This window comes from Gorilla gorilla, chromosome 19 (genome assembly GCF_029281585.2).
Source record: "Gorilla gorilla gorilla isolate KB3781 chromosome 19, NHGRI_mGorGor1-v2.1_pri, whole genome shotgun sequence".
Taxonomy (NCBI): Eukaryota; Metazoa; Chordata; class Mammalia; order Primates; family Hominidae; genus Gorilla; species Gorilla gorilla.
The window spans coordinates 25,889,588-25,906,184 of record NC_073243.2 but is presented as its reverse complement, the minus strand read 5'-3'; the positions used below and the strand labels follow the sequence as shown (position 1 = coordinate 25,906,184).

Here is a 16,597-nt window from a genome sequence, read left to right as displayed (position 1 = left end):
TCTTCTAGCCTGGGATCCTTTGTTTATTGTCATCAGTAAATTTATTAGCAATAGCTGCCAAGTTCCCTTCTTTGTCTGATTCCAGAAGATTAGGGGACCTAGTTTGACTCAGGTGAGAATGAAAGGCCAAGGGGTGTTCTCTCCAGATGTGGGGGAACTCAACAAATCATTTAGCTTTTTCAATAAATAAATTGCAAAGAAAAAATATAAAACAAATAGAAGGGAGACCTGTAGATTAAAAGATACTTAGTGGACCCATCCATCAACTGCGCTGTGTGGACCTTGTTAGGATACTGCTTTGTACAAACACACTGTTAAAAAATAGACACACACACACACACACACGCTCCAATTGGTAAATTTGAATATTGACTGGATATTGATGGTGACATGAGATTATTGTTCATTTCAAGGTATAATGTGATTTTGTGATTATGCTTTCTGAGATAGTCCTTATCTTTAAAAATACATGGTAAAGGCTGGACGCAGTGACTCATGCCTGTAATCCCGGCACTTTGGGAGGCTGAGGCGGGCAGATCATGAGGTCAAGAGATCAAGACCATCCTGGCCAACATGGTGAAACCCCGTCTCTACTAAAAATACAAAAATTATCTGGGTGTGGTGGTGCCCTCCTGTAGTTCCAGCTACTCTGGAGGCTGAGGCAGGAGAATCGCTTGAACCCAGGAGGCGGAGGTTGCAGTGAGCCAAGATCACACCACTGCACTCCGGCCTGGAGACAGAGCAAGACTCTGTCTCAAAAAGAAAAAAAAAAAGGTGGTAAAATTTGTACATACCAGAAAGGAAGAGTAAGCGAGATATCTTTGAAGTAAACTTATTTTACAGAACTTACGACTTAAAGAATTAATAAAAGAGGCCCCTGATGCATTTTATGCAGAATCGGAGTGCCTCTGCACTTGAAAATACCTGGGGCCGTGGAACCGCCTGTGTCCACTTTTTGGCAAAGTGTGACATTTCCCACAAAGGAGAAGGTGCGGAGTTTGGTGCTGGAAGCGACCTGTGACTGTTTCTATTAGGCTCTGATTTTGTGAAGGATATAAATGAAAAGATTCATTTTCTAAGAGTGAATATTATGACTAAAGTCACCCATGTTCATTTATTCCATAAAAAAAGGATGCCCACGACTATAGAAAATGTAAGCTGTGTTATTAAGAAGCAAAAAATGAAAGCACCAATTCCATTCCAAATTAGGAGCTGCCGTGCCACACGAGCCAGAGGGGGTCTCCTCCGACCATGAAGAGGAGGAGGATGAGATCAGCCACTATTTACTGAACTCCACCCATGTGCACTTGGCATGCACTCTCTCGTGCCCTCAGCATACAGACTTGGCGATGAGGAGATGGACCTTATCACCCACTTTACAGATGAAGAGACGAAACTCAGTGATTTGTTCAAGGTCAAAATGGCAGAGCTGGATTCTCTCTAGATCCTAAGACTCCTTTACCCTACAAAGTACTAACCTACCGGGGCAGCCGGCCACATAGACAGGCGAAATCCCTCAAAGAGCTGGCGCACAGGGTAAAGCTGTGTTGAAACTGGGCTGATAGAACCCAAAGCGTGCTTCGTGTTTTCTTTTTGATGATCGACTGTTTCTGTTAGCGTCCTCCAGGTGTTTCTCTATAACCCTCCTCTTGTCCACCACCTCAGCCCACCCCATCCTCAGAGAGCCTCTCTTAAGATAGGACCTTTGACCATTCAGTAGGAACTTGGGTGACTTTAGCTCATTTGCAATATCCACTGGCTCTTTCGTACATGGGCTCCAGAACAGGGTGGCAAAAGAATGAAGGGCGCCTTCTCTTCAGGCTCACTTTTTTGGGTGAGCCTCTCCAAATTAAGGACCATTTCTTATTATATTTTTTATTTTTATTGAGAAGGAGTCTCACTCTGTCACCCAGGCTGGAGCGCAGTGGTGCGATCTTGGCTCAGTGCAACTTCTGCCACCCGGTTTCAAGCAATTCTCATGCCTCAGCCTCCCAGGTAGCCGGGACTACAGGCACGCGCCACCATGCCTGGCTAATTTTTTTGTATTTTTAGTAGAGATGGGGTTTTGCCATGTTGGCCAGAATGGTCTCGAACTTCTGACCTCAGGTGATCCACCCGCCTTGGCCTCCCAAGGTGCTGGGATTACAGGTATGAGCCACCGCACTCAGCCATTAAGGGCCATTTCTAATTACTTTTCCTTTTCATAAATAGCCTTGTTTTTTCTCTTTTATTCTTTTTTTCTGGTGTTGGGGCATGGAATTTATTAACCTTCTCCTTGTAATCCTCATACTATCCAGAAACCTCTGGCTTTCTGAAATTTTTATTGAGTCTTAAATCTCTTAGCAGTGGATTTGTATTTTTTATTAACTTTTATAATTTTTTAATTACACAAGAAATACATGGCCAAGCACAAGATTAAAAAAAAAAATCTGTCAACTATAAAAGGACTGCCAGCAAGGAGGGTAGACTCTTTCTTTATTTGGAACAGCTGAGATCTTGATTTATGATTGGCAGATGGCCCGCTTCTTAAGGACGTGTGAGGGACACAGTTTCTAATAGGAGTAACATGTCCTTATGGGGGAAAACTGGTTGCAGTTTGCAGTCCACCACCAGCTGGTGAGGGCGGCCTTTCATTTCTCCACGCCTGGATCACCCGACAGCTGAGAGCTTTAATAAAACAAGTGTGCCTAGGAATGTGGGGTGAGCGAGCCACCCAGAACACAGATGTCTATTTACACCCCTACCAATAATCCCAGTGCTAAAAACAACAGCAGCTGGGAGGTTCTGAGGCTGTCTGCTGGATCTGAGCGGCGATCCGGTTACCCTCAGCAATGCCGAGACATTCTGGAGGCGCTCATGCCCCAACTGCTGTCCATCCGGAGCCAGGGGATGGCACAGATTATTTTTATCTCAGATGTTTCATGCTTTCCATGGCAGTGAGGAGCAAGAACTCCCAACTCCTGGGCTTTGATGAGTCTTCTTTGTCTGACATTAAACGGGACATGGCCCTTGTTCAAAAGTCCTGGGGAGATTTAGGAGGGGGATGATAGACACCCTTAGGTGGCCTTCATGGGGAAGCCTGGCGCGAACTTGCTGAGAGAAGGGGCAGCTTAGGTAAAGCATATGGAGAGGTGTCATTGACATAGGACTCCTTAGTGACTCAGGGATATGGAGACAAGATGAGGTGAAGCCTCACACCTCAAGGACAGTAAAGGAAATATAACTTTCCAAATAATAATGATGAAAGAACAAAACCAAACCAAGCCCATAGGGGTCCTGTGTGATAGAAGATGGTGACAGGGTGACACCCTTTTATAGTCAGAGAACAAAAGAAAGCCCATCTCTTGGATTGAGCTCCTAGCAGGAAAAGTCAAGTGTTAGAGCAATCTGTGTGGCCTTGGGGAAAACAATTCTTTCTCTGTTGACTTTCTGCCTCCGCATTTCGGTAATAAAGAGAGAATGATAAGGCAGAAGTGGTTCTTTTTTTTTTTTTTTGTGAGCAATCCTGGCCATGAACTTGGTTTTCTTGGCCTGGGGAGTGGGCATGGCTGTTTGCAATTCACACTGCTCAGAAGCCTGAAGAGAGGATCGAGCGTCCTCGCAAAGGCCTGGTGGGGAGGGGTGCTGCCACACGAAGCCAGAACACCCTTAGCAAAAAGCCCAGGGCCAGCCAGAGCTTCCTGCTCCAAACTTTGCTGCTAGAAATTTCAGATCTGTGTTTCCTTGTACATGTATTCATTCATCTGTCATTTACCAACTGCCTATGACATGCCCAGGAACAGGTGGTGGGAGGAGCAGAGATACCCAAGAAAGACTTGGGAGAGGGAGCGAGGAAAGAGCTCACGTCTTAAAGCCCTAAGGCTCCGAATGAGGATGGAAGGAGGGGATGGAGGGAGACATATTTCCAAACATGGCCCAGTCTCAGCTCCAGGAGGGCAAGACGAGCATCCATAGCAGCTGTGCCTATTTTGGGCCTGGGGTCTCTGTCCCAAGAGCAACAGGTGTTGAGACCTGAAGGACAGGTGGGCGTTTATTTTGAGGGCCTCCTGGCATCATTTCCAGAAACAGAGACCAGCTTTTCAATTCATTATCTCCAGCTAGAATCATAAAATGTCTTCCTTTACTGCTTCCCTAGTGGCCCACCAGCCTGTGGCTCTCGGAGCCTGCCTCATCACACAGGCGCACCCAGGGGGACTTGCAGGTTTCTGGGAAGGGGAGAGGTTTGGGCTATGTGCCCCTCTCTGGACTGGTGAGGGGTAAAGTACACATGCTCCTCACAACCACATCCCACTCCTGAGAAGGCCACAGAGGAGAGAGTCAAGTCAGGAAGGAAGGACGACAACGAGGCGGATACAAGCTGGCCCTCTCTTGCCACCCCACCCCAAGGTGGGTACTCCCAGCACCTGCCTGTGCTGATGATGGAAGGACAACAGCAGCCACTTGCAGAGAATGCTATCTAAACATGAGTATAATTTCCAGCACCATCCCACGAGGCAGGCAGAGGCCGCGAGCATTCAGACGTGATGTTCCCTGCTGAAAAGTAGATTAAAAGGACATGAATTTTTACCTTTTTAAGTGACTTGCTTTCAGCCCCACAGTAAATCCCGGCCGTGTCCTGGTCTTGCATGTAGTGAGTGATCCATAAATACACACTGATTACACTCTATGTGACCACAGTTAATCTCCCATGGCCAAGAGCATGCAGCCCCGTAGGGCTCACTCTCATCCTTTGAGAATGAGGGGTTATTTTCTCTGGGAAGACCAGCACTTCAACTGCAACCTCAGCAGGTCCTGTTGCAAGCAGAGGGAGCCCTCAACGGGGTGTCTTCTGGCCACCTGTTTCTTCTCCCCGCTCCTTCTCCTGTGTCCACCTTAGGGAGGGGTCAGAAGGGCAGCGCCAGCCCCAAACCTGGAATGAGTGCAGCAACAAGGGACCCCAAACTTCTAACCCCCAGAACAGCTCTACAAGCTGGGATTTGAATTCCTGGCTCACAGCCCGGGGGCATTTCCACTGCTTGCTCAGGGCTGAGCACAGAGTCAGTGTTCATTCAACCTTGGTTTCCTCCCAGCCTTCTTCCTTCAAGTTCTGTCTTGCCTTGTAATGCTGAGAATCCATTGCCTTCATGTCAATGTCTGAAATATGGGGGTGGAGATGAACATGAGCTTTTTTGTCTGTTTGTTTTGGTGGCTGTTGCCACCTCTGTAAGGAAATATTAATACTAGGTCTATAGTTTGAATCATCCTGTGTTGCTGAGTTAAAAAGACAGTTTGAATATTAAGTGTTACAGAAAAAGGAAGAAGCAATTTTGGGCAGTCTCTTCCTGCATGTCATGGCTCAATTGAAACGAATTTTTGGCTTGTATGGTGATATGAAGAGCTGGTGATCTGGGGTACACATGGTTCACCAGCCATTTGGCCCCAAAGTGTGTAGTGTTCAAGACAGACAATGTTACAGCTGAGTCCAATCAAGTTAGTTAATACAACTTAGTCCTCCTTAGGGCTATTTGAAACACAACTCTGACCTGTCACTGCTCTGCCCAGAAACTGTGAATGCCCCCGCCCGGCCCATCAGTTTAGTACACTTGCCTCAGATGGATACTTATTATTATTATTATTATTTTTGTGATAGAGTCTTGCTTTGTCACCCAGGCTGGAGTGCAGTGGTGCTATCTCCGCTCAGTGCAACCTCCACCTCCCAGGTTCAAGCAATTCTCCTGCCTCAGCCTCCCTAATAGCCGGGACTATAGGTGCCCACCACCACACCCAGCTAATTTTTGTAATTTTGGTAGAGACGGAGTTTCACCATATTGGCCAGGCTGGTCTCGAACTCCTGACCTTGTGATCCACCCGCCTCAGCCTCCCAAAGTGCTGGGATTACAGGTGTGAGCCACCACGCCAGGCCGCCTCAGATGGATACTCAACCTGTCCTTCCACGTGTGCCCGCAGATGTGGCTCCCCTTCGCTACTCCCGCCCAGCCATCTCCCCTTGAAATCTTAACACACCTCAGGCTGTCTTGGTCCTCCCCACCCACGAGTGGCTACGCCCCTATCCTTTGTGCACCTTTTTAGGGGCATTTTTAAAAACTCCCTCTACTCTCCCTGAGTAGCAGTCATGACTTACACTGTCCTACTTACCTTTGTTTGTATCACAGTTCCTATTCCCAATACTTTGTATTTTCAAAGCTACACACACACAGTCATTGGAAGAACACTCAAGCAGGAATGAGAAAATCTCTGTTTCAGTCTTCACTTTCCTTCCAGTTTCTTTCATAATCTTTGGCATCTCACTCTCCAGGTTTCCGGTTCCTTACTTGAAAAATGAGAGGTCTGAACTATTCCAAGGGTTTCTAAACCTAGCTGGGCATCAGCATCGCCTGGTTTACTTTTTTTTTTTTTTTTTTTTTTTGAGATAGAGTCTCACCATGTCACCCAGGCTGGAGCGCAATGGCGTAATCTTGGCTCACTGCAACCTCCGCCTCCCGGATTCAAGCGATTCTCCTGCCTCAGCCTCCTAAGTAGCTGGGACTACAGGCGCCCGTCACCATACCCAGCTAATTTTTGTATTTTTAGCAGAGACGGGGTTTCACCATATTGGACTGGTCTCAAACTCCTGACCTTGTTATCCACTCGCTTAGGCCTCCCAAAGTGCTGGGATTATAGACGTGAGCCACCATGCCTGGCTGCCTGGTTTACTTTCTTTAAAAAAAAATTCAGAATTTAGGGCTGCACCGTCAGAGATTCTGAGTCAGTAGGTTGGGTTGGAGCTTGGGAATCTGCCTTTAAACGTTCCCTGGTGATTCTAATGATCTGCCTAAAGGTAAACTCTTAGAGCAATTGTTTTAAAAAGCGGATTCCTGGGCCCAAAGCCAGATCCACAAAACGGGAATTTCCAGGGGAGAGACCTGGTAACTTGTATAGTTAATAAACACCCAGGTGACTTTCATCATAAAGCTTGTCTGGGAAATGCAGGCCTAGATCTCTGCTACACAAAGTTTTCCAAAGACCAGCAGTATTGTGTCACCTGGGAGCTTGTCAGAACTGCAAAGTCTTAGAACCCTCCCTAGGCGACTGGATCAGAATCTGCTTTCTAACGAGATCCCTGGGTGACCGGCAGGCACAGCGGGGTTTGAGAAGCATGGCTCTAAATCAGTGATTCTCAAACTTGAACATGCCTCGGAATGCTCTGCAGGGCTTGTTGGCTGAAACCCACCTCACCAGACCCCACCTTCCAGGTTCTGATTCTCAGGTCTGGAATGGGGCTCAAGGTTTTACGGTTCTAGCAAGTTCCCTGATGATACTGATGCTGGTGGCCCAGGGACCACCCTCTGAGAACCAGGCCCTGGAGGATTTCTCAAAACTCCATGTCCAAGAGTGAAACCTCTCCATTCTGTTTTTTTTTTTTCTCTTGCTAATCTACTCTGGCACTCAGGCACTCATAAAATCCTATTCACCACCTTAGTGTCTAAGATTCTGGGAATTAATTAACAGTATAACCAAGTACTAAGCTGTTGGCACAGGCAGCACTTGTTACTAAAGTTTTCAGAAAGTCACAATCTCGAGGCTGGGTGAGCACATCCACATGGAGAAGTCCTTTCCTCCTTCCTCTCCCTCGGATTGGATATGTGGTGGCCAGTGATGCTGCTCCTGGGACTGTCATGTCAAAAGTGGCCTGGAGGCCAGGTGCAGCGGCTTACGCCTGTAATCCCAGCACTTTGGGAGGCCGAGGTGGGTGACTCACCTGAGATCAGGAGCTCGAGACCAGCCTGGCCAACATGGTGAAACCCCATCTCTACTAAAAATACAACAATTAGCTGTGCATGGTGGTGGATGCCTGTGATCCCAGCTACTCGGGAGGCTGAGGCGGGAGAGTCACTTGAACCCGGGAGGAGGAAGTTGTAATGAGCCAAGATCATGCCATTGCACTCCAGCCTGGGTGGCAGAGTAAGACTCTGTCTGAGAAAGGAAAGAAAGAAGAAAGAAAAGAAGGGAGGGAGGGAGGGAAGTAAGGAGAGAGAGAGACAATGAAAGAAGGAAGGTGAGCCACAGCACCCTGCCATAGCTTTAAGACTTTAAAACCCAATCTTGGCAGGGGTCGGTGGCTCATGCCTGTAATCCCAGCACTTTGGGAGGCCGAGGTGGGCGGATCACTAAGTCAAGAGATTGAGACCATCTTGACCAACATGGTGAAACCCCATCCCTACTAAAAATACAAAAATTAGCTGGGTGTGGTGGTACGAGCCTGTAGTTCCAGCTACTCAGGAGGCGGAGGCAAGAGAATCGCTTGAACCCAGGAGGCGGAGGTTGCAGTGAGCTGAGACCGTGCCACTGCACTCCTGCCTGGCGACAGAGCAAGACTCCGCCTCAAAAAAAAAAAACAAAAACAAAAACAAAAAAAAATCTCCCCACCACTTTCCATCTCCAAAAAACAAAACAAAACAAAAACAAAAACAAAAAAAGTGGCCTGAGCCGGGCGCGGTAGCTCACGCCTGTAATCCCAGCACTTTGGGAGGCCGAGGCGGGCAGATCACGAGGTCAAGAGATCGAGACCATCCTGGCTAACATGGTGAAACCCCGTCTTTACTAAAAATACAAAAAATTAGCCGGGCATGGTGGCGGGTGCCCGTAGTCCCAGCTACTTGGGAGGCTGAGGCAGGAGAATCGTGTGAACCCGGGAGGCGGAGCTTGCAGTGAGCCGAGATCACACCACTGCACTCCAGCCTGGGCGACAGAGCGAGACTCCGCCTCAAAAAAAAAAAAAAAAAAGTGACCTGGGCCGGGCGTGGTGGCTCACGCCTGTAATCCCAGCACTTTGGGAGGCCGAGGAGGGCAGATCACTAGGTCAGGAGATCGAGACCATCCTGGCTAACACAGTGAAACCCCGTCTCTACTAAAAATACAAAAAGCTGGGCGCGGTGGTGGGTGCCTGTAGTCCCAGCTACCGGGAGGCTGAGGCAGGAGAATGGCGTGAACCCTGGAGGCGGAGCTTGCAGTGAGCCGAGATCACATCACTGCACTCCAGCCTGGGCGACAGAGCGAGACTCCGTCTCAAAAAAAAAAAAAAGTGGCCTGGAGCTGCCAACAGGAGACTGTTTTGTCGCTCGGAAGCTGATTTCTCACACCCGTCCCTGGAACTGGAAACTTGGGCACAAGTTCTGAAGAGTACGCAAGCCACAGAGACAGACGGTCTGTGCTGACCCTCCTGTTTCATAGATGAGGACGAGGAGGGGCGACTGCTTCCAGGTCACCCCATCTGCCTGTGGCGGTGCTAAGACTGTGCATGGGAATTTTCTGCCTGCAGGAAAAATCAGCCTCAGCCACACTGACTCTCACTTCCCTGCTCCTGCCTCATCTGTTCATTCAGCCTCCCTGCTGCCCCACCTCAGCTCCGCCCGTGCAGCTGCCCATGCAGAGGCTCCTGTGCTCCTGTGGTCTGGAAAACCCTCTCTTCCGGACAGCTTCTGGCCCTCTCTGTTGCTCTGTCTGGCATCACCCTTCATGCCTTGGCACTAGAGCCTCCCAAAGTGCTGGGATTATAGGCGTGAGCCACTAGGTGGCACTGCTGCTCTGCCAGGCATCAGGGTCTCTAGCCTGGCCTCACCCTGAGTGCTAAAGTTCTTGAGGTGCCAAAGCTGACTGGTGGCTCCTGCAAGGTGTGGGTGAAAAATAGAAGACTCCCTTACAGAAGTCCAGAGCCGTGCTGTGCCACAGAGGAGTAAAGGCAAGAGAAGCTATTTAGGCTCATAAAGGCAGGAACACCCATCCCATCTTCATTTAAAATTTTGTTAATCATGGGTGTTTTTTGCACTAACCTTGATTTTAAAAAATATTGCAATACAATATGATTAATTTTGATTATTGAGCTTTTTCTGTTTTTTGGGGGGTTTTTTTGTTTTTGTTTTTGTTTTTTTTTGAGTTGGAGTCTCACTTTGTCGCCCAGGCTAGAGTGCAGTGGCACGATCTCGGCTCACTGCAAGCTCCGCCTCCCGGGTTCAAGCAATTTTCCTCCCTCAGCCTCCCTAGTAGCTGGGATTACAGGTGCGCGGCACCATGCCCAGATAATTTTTGTATTTATACTAGAGACTGGGTTTAACCATGTTGGCCAGGCTGGTCTTGAACTCCTGACCTCAGCTGATCCACCCGCCTCGGCCTCACAAAGTGCTGGGATTACAGGCATGGGCCACCGCACCTGGCCTTGATTACTGAGGGTTTTTTGCAGTCCCCTTAGATTTTGTGCCAAAGAGGGTGCCTCACTTGCCTCCCTCTAGTCCGGGCTTGGGCCGCAGCAATGCGGTTTGTGGCCCAGCATCTTGAAGAGTTATGGCAATAGCTATTTTCTGCCTTTACGGAAGGCCCTTTTTCTCTGTGAGATCCCAGTGCTGGGCTGGGGCAGATATGAGGGCAGCCACCATGCCTAGGGACAGAGGTGTTGGGCTGGGTCAGTTCACTGTCACTGGCTGGAACCAACTCCCCGCAGGCCCCTTATTCTCCCTGTGAAGCCCCTTCTGCCAGCCCATACCCGCAGGTCCCCAGAGAGTCCTGAATTCCGGAACTGCCACTGCCTGGCCGCATGCTAAAGCTACCAGAAAGAGAGAGGTCTCTGGCCCCCAGCCAGCGTGTCACCCTGCCTTCTGGAACATTCCCCTGCCCTCTACATGGCTGGAGTAAATTCACTTCCTGGGGGGAGTTAAAGGCCTGTAACTCCTTCATGGGCACTGTTTAAGCTCCTGTTTCTTCTCTCTCTCCTGTTTTTAGAGGGACCTATTTTGTTGTCTCTATCTTAATGAGCTGGTATGTTTTGTAGCTTCTGGTGACATCTCTTTTAATGCTCCTACTTTCTCTCCATGGGTCCAGTCTCCCCCTGCAGAGTACAGTGAAAGAAAATAAAATGAAACAATCTGCTCACCGAACCCACAGAAATGGCAGGGTCTAAGCACTCAGTCACTCCAAACCTTGGCTTAGAGCCACCTGAGGAGCTTTCAAAATTCCCACTTCCCAGGTCCCACCTGAGACCAATTAAATCAGAATATCCGGAGGTGCAGCCCCAGGCATCAGTAGATTGCAATACCCTAAATCTCCAGATGAAAACAATACCCAGCCAAGGGTGGGAACCAGGGCACCAAAAACAGGCCTGGGTTTTACAGAGCCAAGGCTGTCACCTAGAGGCAGGAGTGGGTACTGCAGCCCACTGGTAGGATCACAGACTGGGAGACCGGAACATCAAAGGCTTTGCTGGAGTGTAGGGCGCAATCATGACCCGCAGCAGCCTCAACCTCCCAGGCTCAAGCGATCCTCCTGCCTCAGCCTCTGGGACTACAGGCGCACGCCACCATGTTTTTGTTTGTATGTTTGTTTGTTTGTTTTTTTGTTCTGCTTTGTTTTTTTTTGAGACGGAGTCTCTCTCTGTCGCCCAGGCTGGAGTGCAGTGGTGCCATCTCGGCTCACTGCAAGCTCCGCCTCCCGGGTTCATTCTTCTGCCTTAGCCTCCCAAGTAGCTGGGACTACAGGCGCCCGCCACCATGCCCGGCTAATTTTTATTATTATTATTTTTAGTAGAGAGGGGGTTTCACCGTGTTAGCCAGGATGGTCTCGATCTCCTGACCTCGTGATCCGCCCGCCTTGGACTCCCAAAGTGCTGGGATTACAGGCGTGAGCCACCGCGCTCGGCCGCACACCACCATGCTTTTAAAAATTTTTTTGCAGAGACAGTCTCACTACGTTCCCCAGGCTGGTCTTGAACTCCTGGGCCCAAACGTTCCTCCAGCCTCAAGCCTCCCAAAGTGCTGGGATTACAGGCATGAGCCACAGCACCCTGCCATAGCTTTAATACTTTAAACCCCAATCTTCTCCCCACCACTGACTCTCCTGTATAAACATCCCAGTAACTTCCAGCTTAAGCTCTTTCAAAGTTATCCCACTTTTTCCAGCAGAGGGCAGCCCCTCCTGGCTAGCAAGATGCTTTGTCACACAGCTGAACTCCCGTTTTGAGAACTCCACCTCCTGGCCCTGGGTCTGGGCGCTGGAGACACACACGGAATAAATCTGCTCTCTTGGATCTTCCAGGGTCGTTAGACAGCCACCATACTCCTATGAACCCCTGTTCTCTCAAGGTGAAGGAGCTCCAGTTCCTGTATCCTGCCTCCTCCTTCCTAGGCTGGCAAGATCCCTTCATCAGGGATGACACCCAGAATTTAGTCTACAATTTAAAAAAGAATTATAGAGATAATATATGCTCATTATAAAAATACATCTGTAAAACATAAAATAGAAAGTGCCCTTCCCTGTCCATTCTGCTCAATTCCACTGTCTGAAGGATGGACTGGGGTAAGGTGAGGAGGTACAATTGTTAACGGGTTGGTGGCACCCAAAACTGAACGTCATATCTATCTATCTATCTATCTATCTATCTATCTATCTATCTATCTATCTATCTATCTATCTATCATCTATCTATCTGCCTACCTGTCCATCTGAGACAGGGTCTCACTCTCACCCAGGCTGGAGTGCAGTGGTGCAGTGGCGCCATCTCAGCTCACTGCAGCCTAGACCTCCCTGGCTCAAGCATTCCTCCTGCTTCAGCCCCCAGTAGCTGGCACCACAGGCACTCGCCACCACGTCTGGATAATTAAAAAAAATTTTTGTATAGACAGGGTATCACTATGTTGCCCAGGCTGGTCTCAAACTCCTGGGCTCCAGAAATCCTGCCCCATCAGCTTCCCAAAGTGCTGGAATTACAGGTGTGAGCCATCGCGCCCAGCTGAATGTCATAGTCTTGCAGCAAGAATAAGAGCGCCTCTCTGAGCCTCAGTTTCCTCCTCTGTAACATGTGAATAATTATAGTACCTGCCCTAAAAGATTTCTGCTACGAAGCAAATTCAAGGCCCTGCATGATGCCTGTCACATGTTATAACTATAACTGAATTGTCTCAGACAATGGGTGGAACCAGATGGAGTCTTGAAGTACATTGACTTTTCCTGCTTATTACACTCACATCACAGCAGAACTGGGTTCATGTGGGTTAGTAAAATTAGTCCTAAAGCCCCATTGCTGAGGAGAGCTGAGGAGAGTGGTGAGGAAAAGGAGCTCCCACACCAATCCTTTTAAACCGAGGTGCAGTTGATGGAAATGACCACCAGAGGACAGGGTTGGGTCACTTATGAGGGGAATCACTTTCTGGTCTGTCAAATGCAGGCCCACCAGGGTAGCTGCGGTGGAGGCTGCCTCAATTCTAACCACCTTGGGTTGAGCCTGGGGGTGTCCTGTCTGCTAATCTGCCCAGGTCTGAGCTCAGCAGAATCCCTTAGTGTCAGGTTATCCAAAAGCGGATGTACCCAGACTCTTCTCTGATTCCCGTCTGCAACTGAGGGTCACTGCAACATATTCAGACTCCAGTTCTGACGTCCCACCACAGGTCCTGCACCTGCATCGTGCCCCTTCCACTCACTCACCTGCACCTGTGGCAGAGCAATCGTAAATTACAGCATTTCCCGCCACGCCTGGCCTGAGAATCTTTCTCAGCCTCTCATGACAGACCGTGGCTACCGACCGCTCAGTGACATCAGCGGCACCGTCATTCAGCAGATATTTCTGGTACCTCTATGTGCCAAGCACTGTTCTACTTGCCATCCCTTCCCCAGCCCAAGTCAGGCCCAACCAATGATCGGTTTCTCTGACACGGACTGAAATTTCCTGGTCTCTCCAAATTCAGAATGAACCTGGGCTACTCTCTGCAAGGGTGCCCCCACACTTATGGGCTTACCCTGACAACAGGCATAAGATGAGAAGCCCCCAACCTGAAATTCCCATACTATACTGTAGTTGGACCCTGCCATGCTCCCTTAGCCAAATTCAGAACAGTAACCACTCCCTCCCTGCCAAGTTGACTCATCTAACCTCAGATAACCCCCGTAAGAGTCTGACCCAGAGCTGTGACAATACCCTAAATCAGACTCTTCTTCCTTCACCCTATTCCTACCAAGAAGTAAAGAAATACTCACAGAGGCTCCTCTTTCCACGATGGGTTAGATGTCAAACATCCTCTCCCTTCGAACATCCAAATGCTCTTGGAGTTGACAGACACATGCTGTGCCTGTGGGTTTGCATTTAAGAATGTTTTGAGAATGTTTGCTCCTGAAGGAAAAGAAGGGAAAATATTCTTGTAGGATTATGCAATTTTAGAGAAAGGGAAGCTGAGCAGGTCCTTGACATGAGCGCTACAGACTATTTTAAGAAAGGGGAGAGGAAGGATACAAGGAATCAAAAGGTTTAACACTGCTTAGATCAGAGAGATCACAAAATATTTGTGGGGGATTTATCACAAAGATGGAATTTAGCTGACTGAATGATATAAGATGCTGAAGATAGAAATGCAAGAAGAAAAGATTTCAGCCTGTTTCATCACTCCAGGAGAAAGGCAGAAACACACCAGAGAAGCTCGCAGTGGAGTGACCTTATGAGGCTGGGTCAAGCGAAGGCGTGAGGGCTGAGGCCTGATCTCATTTATGTACCTATGACCAACTTTGCAGACATGGGGGGACTGGAAAGGAAATAACGGTTAACGTGAGAGTTCAGGATCAGAAGACAAAGTGTTCAGCAGTCACCTGGTGGCCCAGCCACAGAGCCCAAAGGGAGCCACATGCACATTAATGGGCCATGGAATCTATAAGAGGCAAACAGGGGCCCTATCTAAATATTTCTTGAGGTTGCCATGGGCTTGGCACAATGCCAATCATAATAATCCTAAATCGTAAAGAAAAAGTAACATGCTACTAACTGCACTCTGTTTAAGAGGATAGGAAACACAAAAGACCTCGCATTGTATGAGTCCATGTGAAATGCTCAGAACAGGCAAATCCACAGAGAAAGAAATAGATGAGTGGTTTCCAGAAGGTGAGAGAAGGGGAGAATGGGGAGTGAGTGCTTAATGAGTATGGAGTTTCTTTTGGGGTGTTGAAATGCCCTAAAATTAGCTCGTGGTGATGATTGCACATCTCAGTGAATATACTGTCGTAAAACCACTGAACTTTTCATAGGTGAGTGTTAATGGCACGTGAAACGTGTCTCCTCAAGCTGTAAAATAAAGAGGAGAGGGGGGTATGTAATGCAGCTTCTAAATATCCCATTAGAAATTACTTCAAACCTCAACAACATAAAGGGATTAGATTCATTTACCTGGAGAATTCCCAGTGTGGGAAATTTCATTCTCAGGTAATGCTAGAAAAATGAGGTGTTTCTATATAATCGTCAGAGTTGAATTCAGTAAAGTAAAAAGATTACAGAAAGAAAATATAAAACGTACCCCCAATTCCGTGGAAATGCAGATTCTTACAGATGGGACTCAGAAGATCACGTGGCCATTCAGATCTAATCTCTCATTTAATGGAAGAAAGAGCAGTCTAAAACAGCACAAAATATCTGAAAATAAAAATAGTCTCTTTTGTATCCCAGTTCATCCATGCCCCTCCCTAAAGTAAGCACTGTTTACAGTTTCTTGTGTGCCCTTCCATGAATGTTCTATTCACATACAGGTACCTACACACACACACACACACACACACACACACACACACACACACACACTTCCCCTACAGTCCAGTCAGACTGAAGGTGTAGGAGAAGAAATATATAAATTAATTTCAAAGAAGAGCTTCCTGAATATATGAGCAAGTCCTCAGAGTTACTCTTTGTTTTTTTTTTTTTTTTTTTTTTTGAGACAGAGTCTCGCTCTGTCGCCCAGACTAGAGTGCAGTGGCACGATCTCGGCTCACTGCAAGCTCCGCCCCCCAGGTTCACGCCATTCTCCTGCCTCAGCCTCCCGGGTAGCTGGGATTACAGGCGCCCGCCACCACGCCCGGCTAATTTTTTAATTTTTAGTAGAGACGGGGTTTCACCGTGTTAGCCAGGATGGTCTCGATCTCCTGACCTCGTGATCCGCCTGCCTCGGCCTCCCAATACTCCAACATTTTTACATGGTGGAAGCACTTCCTTTTATTCAAACACACTCAGAAATGGGCAGGGAGTGGTGGAGCCTCACATGTTTATGCCTGCAATCAGAGGTTGGCAACCTATTTGCACATGAGTGACTCTGAGTGACACACCACTGCTCCAGTCAATGGCCTAAAAAGATGTGCCATGCACACAGCTCCGTTTGAACCTGCAGCGGCACCTTCCACACTTTTCTCCAGACAAACACCAGCTCCTAGGTAACAAAATACATCTCTGTTTCTCCTCTCCTAGGTTTATGTGGAAGCCCTCAAGTTATACTATGGGGGCGGTGGAAGACAGAGATGGTATGTGGAGGATTGCGGCCGACACGCACGGATGGAAGCTTCCAATTTCATGGGGGAAAATGCAGCCCTGGCAAAGTGCACAGGGAAGGTGGCCAAATCTGCGTACGGTGGCTAAGCAGTAAAGGTACTGTCAAGAAAATCACTGTTGGGTACATTCAAGGGGGCAATGGTGACATAATCACAAGGTTCCGCTTCAAGATTGGCTTCCAATCAACTGTAAAGTGAAATATTCGTCTGGCGGGTAATGTGTAGCTCAATGCAAGAACAAGGCTATTGCCTTGAAATATGGTACTGAAATAGAAGGAATACG

At 48.2% G+C, this 16,597-nt stretch overlaps 1 long non-coding RNA gene across 1 annotated transcript; it reads right to left on the bottom strand.

Moving 5' to 3' along the window:
* Window positions 1-2,458: 2,458 nt before the first annotated feature.
* LOC129527857 (uncharacterized) lies at window positions 2,459-14,337 on the bottom strand. The gene is made up of 2 exons (XR_010131711.1): window positions 13,996-14,337; window positions 2,459-5,133 (listed from the first exon to the last, which is right to left on the bottom strand). It is a non-coding gene; the product is annotated as an uncharacterized lncRNA (long non-coding RNA).
* Between the last annotated feature and the right edge of the window lie 2,260 nt (window positions 14,338-16,597).